Source organism: Lepisma saccharinum, chromosome 18 (assembly GCF_977018435.1).
Source record: "Lepisma saccharinum chromosome 18, izLepSacc3.1, whole genome shotgun sequence".
NCBI lineage: Eukaryota > Metazoa > Arthropoda > Insecta > Zygentoma > Lepismatidae > Lepisma > Lepisma saccharinum.
This window is the reverse complement of record NC_139246.1, coordinates 23,851,437-23,861,386: the sequence shown is the minus strand read 5'-3', so window position 1 is coordinate 23,861,386 and position 9,950 is coordinate 23,851,437.

Sequence of the window (9,950 nt, the reverse complement as noted above, 5' to 3'; positions counted from 1 at the left end):
TTACCTACCGTGCAAATTGTCCATGACTATTTTCATTAATTTTTCTCTTACATCCTATGTGTTTTTAAGCGATGGATTTTTATGTATGCTGGTGTAGAAGTTGTCACCAGCTTGTTTTGAGTTTTCTTTTAATTCTTGAAGCTCTTATTGGGTCAAATAAACATGGTGATGGACAGTTTACTGGGCAATACTCATGGATCCCACTGTACTGAGAAGAAACTAGTCTCAACCTCATCTTAGAATTAAAGACGGGATTGAGACTGAGAACACAGATTAAGAATCCAGACGAGTACGAGACAGGTGACTGTAAAGAAGGGACAGGACAGACTGAAACTTATTCCCCAACTGTCTCTTTCGCTGGAGCTTTTAGGAAACTCTAGTGAGGACTACATTGCTGTTGAACCTACTCAGCAGACACGAGACTAGTTGTACATTCAATTGCTCTATCGTTTAGAGTTAACTTGAAGGTATACGGGAGATTCGAGACAATTGATTGATTGATTGATTTGGTATTTTAAGTCCACTTTATGCACAGTAAGGCTAATCGGGACTGGACCTACAGTTTAAAGTGGGATTCGAACCACTTGTGCCTCCACCGGGTATCGAACTAGGGACCCCTTAATTACAAGGCGACGACGCTACCACTGCGCCATCGGGGACGCCCGAGATTGGAGACAAGGCCAAGATAACCTTCCTCATTCACGAGACGAGACGAGACTGCGACACAGAGATACTGCCAACACAAATATGTCACCAGCACAAAAGCAGCAAAACAAGTGAAGAACACGGAGTGAAGAAAACCTGAAGAAGAGAAATCACCAAAGAAGAAAGAATTTTCTTTTTATTTATTTACTCTTATTACTGCCTAGTCAGGAGGTAATGGCATGTTTGTTTTGTCCTCTTTCCTTTCGAATATCACCCACGGCGTTCTTCGAAAGAAACGGTCTCAAGTAGTGTGTATGTATAGTGACACTAATATTACATGACACACAGTAAGGGACTTATTCTATACTTTTAAATGTGTTTTATCATGGTATCTTTCAGGGAGAATTCACACCGAAGAGACACGCGACACTTGTTTCTTTGCTCAGTTCGCATGATGATAGCGATATAATTGCATGAATCAGTTTATTAGTCACTCGAAAAAAACGTAACAAGATACATTGTTCTGTGTAAATTACGTTCTAAAATTTGTGCAAGTTAGTGAAACTCGGGAAGGGCATGTTGTGCATGAGAAAACTGAGAAATCGTGTGCACTGATTTCAAAATGTATACGCTAGACTTTCCAGCCTCGATAAAGCGAAGACCTCTATAGAGAAATGGTTCTCAACCTTCCTGAAAAAACCATGTCCCGGTGTGTATGAATACACACACAGTCCTCCTCAGTGGCTGTGCGGTCTAAGGCTCTGTGCTTTTGGCTCCGACTGCGGGTCGGCATAGGTTCGAGTCCGCCTGGGTTCTCGGCCTGTGTATAGGATCGGTGGTAATCCACCATCGTGAGGAAATTTGGGAGCTACGAGTGAGTAGCGTAACCCGTTCATAAAAATCTCCTGTAACGGCTGAGGGTTCGACGTGCTGACCCACGTCACCCCATTACCAGTTGAAGAACTCCATAGCTCTAGGTAGGACTGTGGGAGGGAGAATGGCAGTCGGGAGATAGGCCAAGGCCCTTACGGGCTGTAGAACCACGGGCTTGTACAGTCACGGACACTGCCGGCTTGTAATGAATACATTGACATTCAATGTATTCATTACAAGCCGGCACTGTCCGTGACTGTACGTATATATATATATTAAGAATCCCAAGAATTTTCCTCGTAAATATGTTTCCAGTATTTATGATTTTATAGATGATTTGGTTTGATTTGGTGTTTTAAGTCCACTTTATGCACAGTAAGGCTAATCGGGACTGGACCTACAGTTTAAAGTGGGATCCGAACCACTTGTGGCTCCACCGGGTATCGAACCCGGGACCCCTCGATTACAAGGCAATGACGCTACCACTGCGCCATGGGGGAGGCCCCAATTTTATAGATGAATACATACATGTACCCATGAAATTAAATATTGATAAATAATTCTGGCATAATCAAAAAGAGTAATAATACGTAGTTTTATCACGTGTAGGATTGTTGACAAATACGTATAAAAATATGGACGACGAAGCGGTAACGTCGTCTCCTTATAATTAAGTAATCTCGGACTCGATACCTTGTTGAGGAACATAGTGGCGCGGATCTCACTTTAAACTGTAGGTCCAGTACTGATTAGTCTATTTGTGCATAAAATGGACTTTAAAAACGAAAACTCACAACTCATACATGAAATTGGGATTATGTTAGTTGTCAACCATTTTCAGCAGAACCTTTCGCAGCGCAGTACCGGGTGGGTCGCGGCCCGGCGGTTGAGAAACACTGCACTAGATTGCTTTACCACGTTGACTGATCTATTTTGGACTAACGTGCCTCCATGCGCTGGCTTTTTCAAATAAAATCAGTCACTTCCTAAATGGCGCCTCTGCACGATGTTGAAGGCACTGCATAAAAAAGCTCGATAAAGCGAAAAGAACGTTGTTATTCGTACATATCGATATTTGATTATATCACAAAGTAGAGCTTCGAACATGTTGTAAGGCTTCCGGTTGGTCTCTCTGAAAATAGCTCATTGGATTGACGCATTCACTACGCATGCGCCAACAAACTGAGGCGATACGATGCACGGTATTGAGAAAACGGAACAGTCCCAGCGATATGAGGCACGTGCAGCTTGTCGTGTCGTTTCGGTTCGAAAGGTTCAATTGAATACAGAGTGTTCGCTTGCGTGTCGCGTGCCTCTTCGGTGTGAATTCTCCCTTAGTATTTGTAAAAGGTCCACGCTATTTAATATATTATATATTTAATATATTAACCCCTCACGTCCCTAGTAAAACTTTCATATACCTATAAAAAATAAACAATATTACTACTTCCGTATGGTCCCAACACCTCTCAGTCGTTTATTTCGTCATTTCTAAGATTCGTACTTACCTATTCTGCATTGCGAAAGATTCTTCAAGGTGGTATGTTGCTTTTCTCATGAAAATAATTTCAATTTTTCACATTAAGAGTAATTATTGTTCTTCCTTTTTTCGCTTACATAACACGCAATATGGCGGGCGAAGCTTGACTAGCGTCGTGGATCATCAGTGCGTATGTAGTGTTTCCAACCTTCGTAACCGAAAAATGCCCCACAAACCATTTCACGCATAGCCCCAAAGACCATTCACGCATAGCCCCAAAAAAACATTCACGGTAAGGTTAGGTTCGGTTAGGCAAACATAGTTAAAATTTTGGGTCCTTGTAATATCAGGAATGTATATTTCGTTTCTTCATCTTCTTGCAAACGGCGTGGTTGGAAACACTGACAGGGGGTTACGTCATCGCAACATCCAGTTCACGTAGAGGAAGCAAATAAGAGCAACAGCAATTGTGCGTCGGAGAGATATTTTTTCTTGAAAAACACATGAATTCCCAGTCAAATACATTCCACAACGAAAGAAAATACCTACACGAACTTTCAAAATGCTACAGAAACTCATGCACGTCAGTAGTTTCTCCTGTAAAAATGAAAAAATTCGTTGGGACAGGCACGTATCCAGGATTTCCTTTCGGGGGGGGGGGGGGGGGGCTGAACACCATTTTTTAAGGGGTATGGATAGAACCTCACAATTGTATGTTTAAGGCCAGTGGTGGCAATTGGTTTCCAAAAAAGGGGGGGGGAGCGGTGCAAGGAAAGTTTACAGTTCAGTTTTTCTTGGTAGACAAGGCTTAGAATTAAGAGGCCATAGAGTGGAGGTAAAAAAATGGGAAGCAACTATTCCCTAGATCGTTGTCACTGTTTAAGGCTGCCATTTTAATCAGACGTGAAATTCGGAACGTTTTTTACCACTCGACTTGTCTGTTTCCATGCATTAACATTGTGTGCCAGATCCAATTCAGTATGTGTGTTCTCCATGTATTCTCATAAGGCATCAAAACATCTATGGTGTCTTTGAGTGTTTTTACGAAGCTGTTATACACGCACGGGATGACAATCCACTCGACAAGGCGAGATTCAAACTGTGGGCCGCGAACTGGACGCAGACAGTTCTCGAATATTTCTCTCTGATTCGAGCCTGAACACCACTGTCTTGTTCTCCCATGTTTGCAGCTCCTATAAAAGCCGAAACTCACCAAATTGTTCATATTCAGGCCTAAGCACTCGCAAGTGTTCAAAATTGTCTGTCACAGCTTCTGCAGTCTTGTCATATATCGGCACAAAACAAAGGAAGTCTTCTCGAATACAGCTGGATCGCGAAACAATAAATGCAGAGTGAAATTCCTTCCGTTACCAACACATCTAATGTTTGGTCTCCCAATATGATCAAATGCTTACTCATTTATCTTCAGTGATATCTGTGCTTGTTCACTATACAGGCAACATCCTACGACTTGACATACACAGCACATATACTATGTAGACATTTTACCGAAAGATCAGTCGAAGTCAAGGGTGGCTCAGTTGGTAGAGCCCTGATTCGGGTCCTCGTAAAGCTTGCAATTTCCGCTGAAATGTCTACATATGCAACAGCAACATCTTCTTGCTTTCTCTTCTCGACATTTATAAAATTTTCGATTGTCTCTATATGGTAGCTAAGTGTTTGAGTGTGTGTTGAACCCAGTAGACTTAAACAAAAGTATTTTTTATGCCATGAAATTCTCGGACTGCATACACGAAATTTGGTCCTGGGACAACTAAATCATCACTCAAAACTTTGATTTTCAGTTGATCTGTGCAGTTTATTTATATTTTAATAAACCGCTCCAACACCCGGTACAGCTGAAATATTCACTTTAGAGAGAAAGAGAGACGTTCGATATCTTCAGCCCTCGACCCGAATTAGCACTACACTAAGGCTCCGGAAGTTCCGCTGTCGTCAATGTCTTTAGCTTTGGACCTGAACTGGAACTAGTGGTAGACTTCGTTACTTTACGGTATTTAGTCTTTTTCATATTCGAATCACTAGATCTTATAAAGCAACCAATGGACACTGACTGATCACTAATTGACTGTATGAATTGTCACACTTATCTTTGAAGTCTCATTATCCGATTCTGTTGTACAGATCAACCGGGAAATTAAAGTTGTGTATTTACATCCTCATTATATTCTAGAACGTTCCGCAGATAAAACGATTCGTTAATATTTCAAGTAGTTCAAATCCTTCTCTTATTCAATAACGTTCCCTCTCCCATCTTCCAGAGATTAAAAATTACAACGAATCACCAACGAATGGCTCTACCTTTGGTGAGCAGCTTCCAAATGCAGACAAGTCTCTACATAGTACTCATGTTCGCTGCGACAACACCGAAAGCGCAAGAAAAGTTTACGTGCAATATTATCAACAACAAGGTTATAGACCATTCTCCGTCTTGCCTTGATAAGTATTTCTCTCCATAAATTATAGTCACATTATTCAAGAAGACAAAAACCTAATTTTATCTAGTGTCAACAGAAAAATTAACTGAAGGGGGCTCGAGCCCCCTCCCCCTGATTCCCATCTTGGATACGTGGTATTAACAATAACACTGGGTTATAGAACATTCTCCGTCTCTTCTCGATAATTATTTATCTCCTTAAATCATCTTCACATTATTCAAGAAGCCGAAAACCTAATTTTATCTAGTGTAAACTAAAAACTTCCTGGGGGCTCGAGCCACCTCATTGCCCCTTTGGATACGCGCTATTAACAATAAACTGGGTTATAGAACATTCTCCGTCTTTTATCGATAATTATTTCTCTCAAATTATCATCACATTATTGAAGAAGCCAAAAACCTAATTTTATATAGCATAAACTGAAAAATTTCCTGAAGGGGAGGTTCGAGCCCCCTGATTCCCACCTTGGATACGTGCTATTAGCAATAACAGGGTTATAGAACATTCTCCGTCTGCCTCTATAATTATCTCTCTCCTTAAATTATTGTCACATTATTCAAGAAGCCGAAAACCTAATATTATCTAGTGTAAATGAAAAATTTCCTGGAGGGGCGGATTGAGCCCCTGTACCCCACCTTGGATACGTGCTATTAGCAATAACAGGGTTATAGAACATTCTCCGTCATGCCTCGATAATTATTTCTCTCCTTAAATTATCACATTATTTTATTTCACACCACAAGACCAAAAACCTCATTTTATCTAGTGTAAACAGACAACTTTCGGGGGGGGGGGGCTCGAGCACCCCCCCTTCCCTTGGATACGTGCCTGCGTTGGGACCATACGGAAGTGTTACCGAAACAATACGTTTCGCACGAGACTGGAGCTGAGAACAAACATGTTTTTATTTTCCTGATTAGGCAGAAAATTAAGCCCGGTTGGACCTGCATTTCTACCTTTACAAAAAGTGGTTCGTTCTATCAACAGATAGACGGAAAGGATAAAAGAGATAAATTGATCATTTTTTTTTTGTCCTCGTTTTCCATTTAGAAGGGTACACCTTCTCTTTGGTAAGTGAATTGTTTTCATAAATGTTTTCCCTTGCAAGGTGATGGTCTAAGTGTTTTCAGTAATGAAGTGGTACATATTTACTTATTCTGAGGGTAGTTCACTTAGATCTTATTTATTCAGTAGTGGGAAAATTACTTCAGTTAGGAAAGTAATAATTTGCTATGGTGCGGCATGTGTTGGATATATCACGTGCCGTAGTTCCGGAGGATGATGGATATTATACAGCTGGTAGTCAGGATGCTGTGGATCTATCAGGAAGGTGTACATGGTTAAGAGATGCTGTAATGGTGTGCAGTGGTGGGTGGGAAGGCAGTCGTGTAGAGCATCTTCGTACATTGTGCTAAGAAGTTGTGGATGGTGCGAGTTCATTCGACCAGTTATATATTTGTGACGGATGGCTTCGATGTGGGTTGTGATTTCGGGAAAGGTTATTCGCTCGTACAGTAGTCGTGTAGGACTTGGTAGGACTACTCTGAAGGTCAAACGAAGAGCATGTCTTTCCAGAACTTGTGGTTTGTGATAGAACGAGTCTGGGGCTGATATCCATGCAGTGTGGCCGTAAATAATTGCTGGTCGAAGGAAAGCCTTGTAGGTATGTAAGACAACCTGGGAGTTGAGTCCCCAGGATGTTCCAATTAGCCGTTTGAGCAAGCTCAGACGATTTGTAGCTTTTTGGACGATGTTGAGCAATTGAGGTTTCCAGGTTAGCTTGGAGTCAAATATGACTCCCAGGTATTTTGCAGTGGTGGCAGGCAGAATTGGAGTTCCCCGTATTTTGATGTTTAATAATGTTGGGTTCCTTTGGATCTTCGAGCGACAGCCTGTCTGTAGAAACACCAATGCTTGTGTTTTGAGAGCATTAATTGTGAGACGCCATGTGTCACACCATCTTTGGAAGGAGTTTATAGCTGGTTGGAGAGTTTTGTTTATAGCTTGGATGGTTGAACAACAGGCGAGAAATGCGGTGTTGTCAGCGAATTGGTAGATAGAAACTTTGGGGGTTTTTGGCATATAGGCAACGTATAGTATGTAGAGTAATGCTGATAAAGCAGCACCCTGTGGAACGCCAGAGTAAGGGAAAATGGGGTATGACATTGCTCCATTTACAGTGACATAAGCGACCCTATTTGTTAGGAAGCTGTGTACTAATCTGACATAGGAAAGCGGTAGGTGGAATTTATGGAGCTTGTAGATGAGCCCAGTATGCCATACTTTGTCAAATGCTTTCTCCAGGTCGAATAGTACTAGACAGGATGGTTTGGAAGTGTTGAAGTGATTTGTGATGCGAGTCGTTAGTTTTAATAAATTATCAAGGACACTGTGTTGAGGTCTAAAGCCTGCTTGGTGCGACGGGAGTAAACTGTGTGCTTGTAAGTGCATGTGTATGCGTCGAACAATGATGCGTTCGAATATTTTGCTAAAGGTTGATGTGAGCTGAATAGGTCGATAGTTTGTGGGGTTGGTACTATCTTTGTTTGGCTTTGGGAACATTAGAACCTTTGAAATCTTCCAGTCTGTCGGGTAGTGTCCTGTGCGGAGGATAAAATTGTAGATAATGGCCAGAAAGGACAGCATTGCAAGCGGGGCCTGTTTAATCAATACGTATGTGATATTGTCCAATCCGGGAACAGTGTTTCTTTTCCTACGCACAGTATTGATAATATCTTCTGTTGTGATAGGAACAGTTAGAGCATTTGTAGGATCAATAGTGTGCCTATTACTGGGTTGCAGTTGTCTGTTATTGGGGTTGGTGACTCTGTCAATTTTGGTCTGGAGGCGGAGATTTGGAGCTAGTTGTGGTGTTGGAGTGAAAGTGTCTTGCAAGACATTTGCGAAGGCATAAGCTTTTTCAGTGTCTGTGTTTACAGCTGCGTCCTTGATTGTTATCGGATAAGGAGTACTACTGGATTGTCCAGTGAGCACCTTGAAACGTTTCCAGTATTTTGTGGGATGGCTTTCGTCACTCAATTGGTTGCACGTTTCAATCCATCGACGTTGTTTATAAGCTTTTATATAGTTTTGAACTGTACGCAGCCATTGACGGTGTAAGTTAAGGGATTCAGGATTTCTGGTCTGGAGGTAGTCCCTGTATGCTCGTCGTGATGCTGTGACTAGCTGAAGATATTACGGAGGTAGCTTTGGTTTGTAACTATTGAGAGTGGTCGTAGGTATGTGAGTGGTTGCCGCACTGGTAATCTGTGTCGTGAGATGTTCCACCGCCGTATCGAGTTCCTCTGAATTGTTTGGTGGTGGAAGTGGGTCAGAAAATGCCTGCTGTAGCTTTGCACTATATGCCTCCCAGTTCGCTTTGTTGTAACACCAGATTTTTCGAGGTTGTATTGTACTGCTCGTATTGCGGTTACCAAGATTTAAGGTGATTTTCACTGGGTCATGGTCACTGCCGATGGAATCCAGCACCGATATGTTCAAACAGGTACTAAGAGATGTTGATGTTATAACGACGTCAGGGGTAGTGTTACTTATGGGAAGTGTGGCTCTGGGCAGTACATGGAATTCCGCTGTAGTGTTTTGGTCCAGAAATTGTAAAAGGTTTGTTTTGTCTTGCAGTTTGGTTTTGACATTCTTTGGTTGAATGGGGTCCTGAACAGTATCCGCATTTATCTCGGTTTGGACATGCAGCAGTAGTGTGCTTGTTATACTGTTGGCATTTTTCGCACCGCAATGGAAGAGGTTGTTGAGATCGGGATGGTTCAACTTTGTACCTGCGTCTGTATATGTATGCTCCACTGTGTAGTAGTGTGTCAACAGCATTTTGTGAGTCTGTTAGGACCCGCACCATGCATGTGGGTCCGTTGTTATTGCGAATACGGATACATTTGCGGATTTGTACACCTTCGCATTCCAGTTCCTCAAAGATCTCTTCGTCTGTTAAGACAGGTTCTACACCCCTGATGACAACTGATAGTAGTGGGGATTTATGTGGTGGTGGTGGTTGTTTTTGAGTGGAAGCATTCAGTGTTTGGATGTTTGCTCTGGCTCCATAAATTTCAAAAGAAGCTTTGTTTCTAATTAGTTTTGCAAAGTCTGGATCTGGTGATTTCAATATGATGCCATTACGGGTGAACAGTATTTGTGAAATTTGTGCCCTTGGCACATATTTACATGTTTGTTGGAATACATGTTTTGCTGTATTGTATTTGGTGTCGTAGTTGGTGAGCAGGAAGTTATATATGCTGGTACCCTTTTGTTTGGATTCTAGTTGGTTTGCATGAGCTGTATTTGCTGCATCTCGTTTAATTGGTGATCGAGATCGTTGACGTTGAGGCAATCCTTCATAGGAATTGCGACGTCGGTGTTTGGTGGAATAGCTGGACGTTTGCATTGGATCACTGGTACTTCGTGAATCGAGCATCGTCTCGGAGTTTGGACCGTCCGTCCGTTTAGTACTCCGGTGAAGGTTT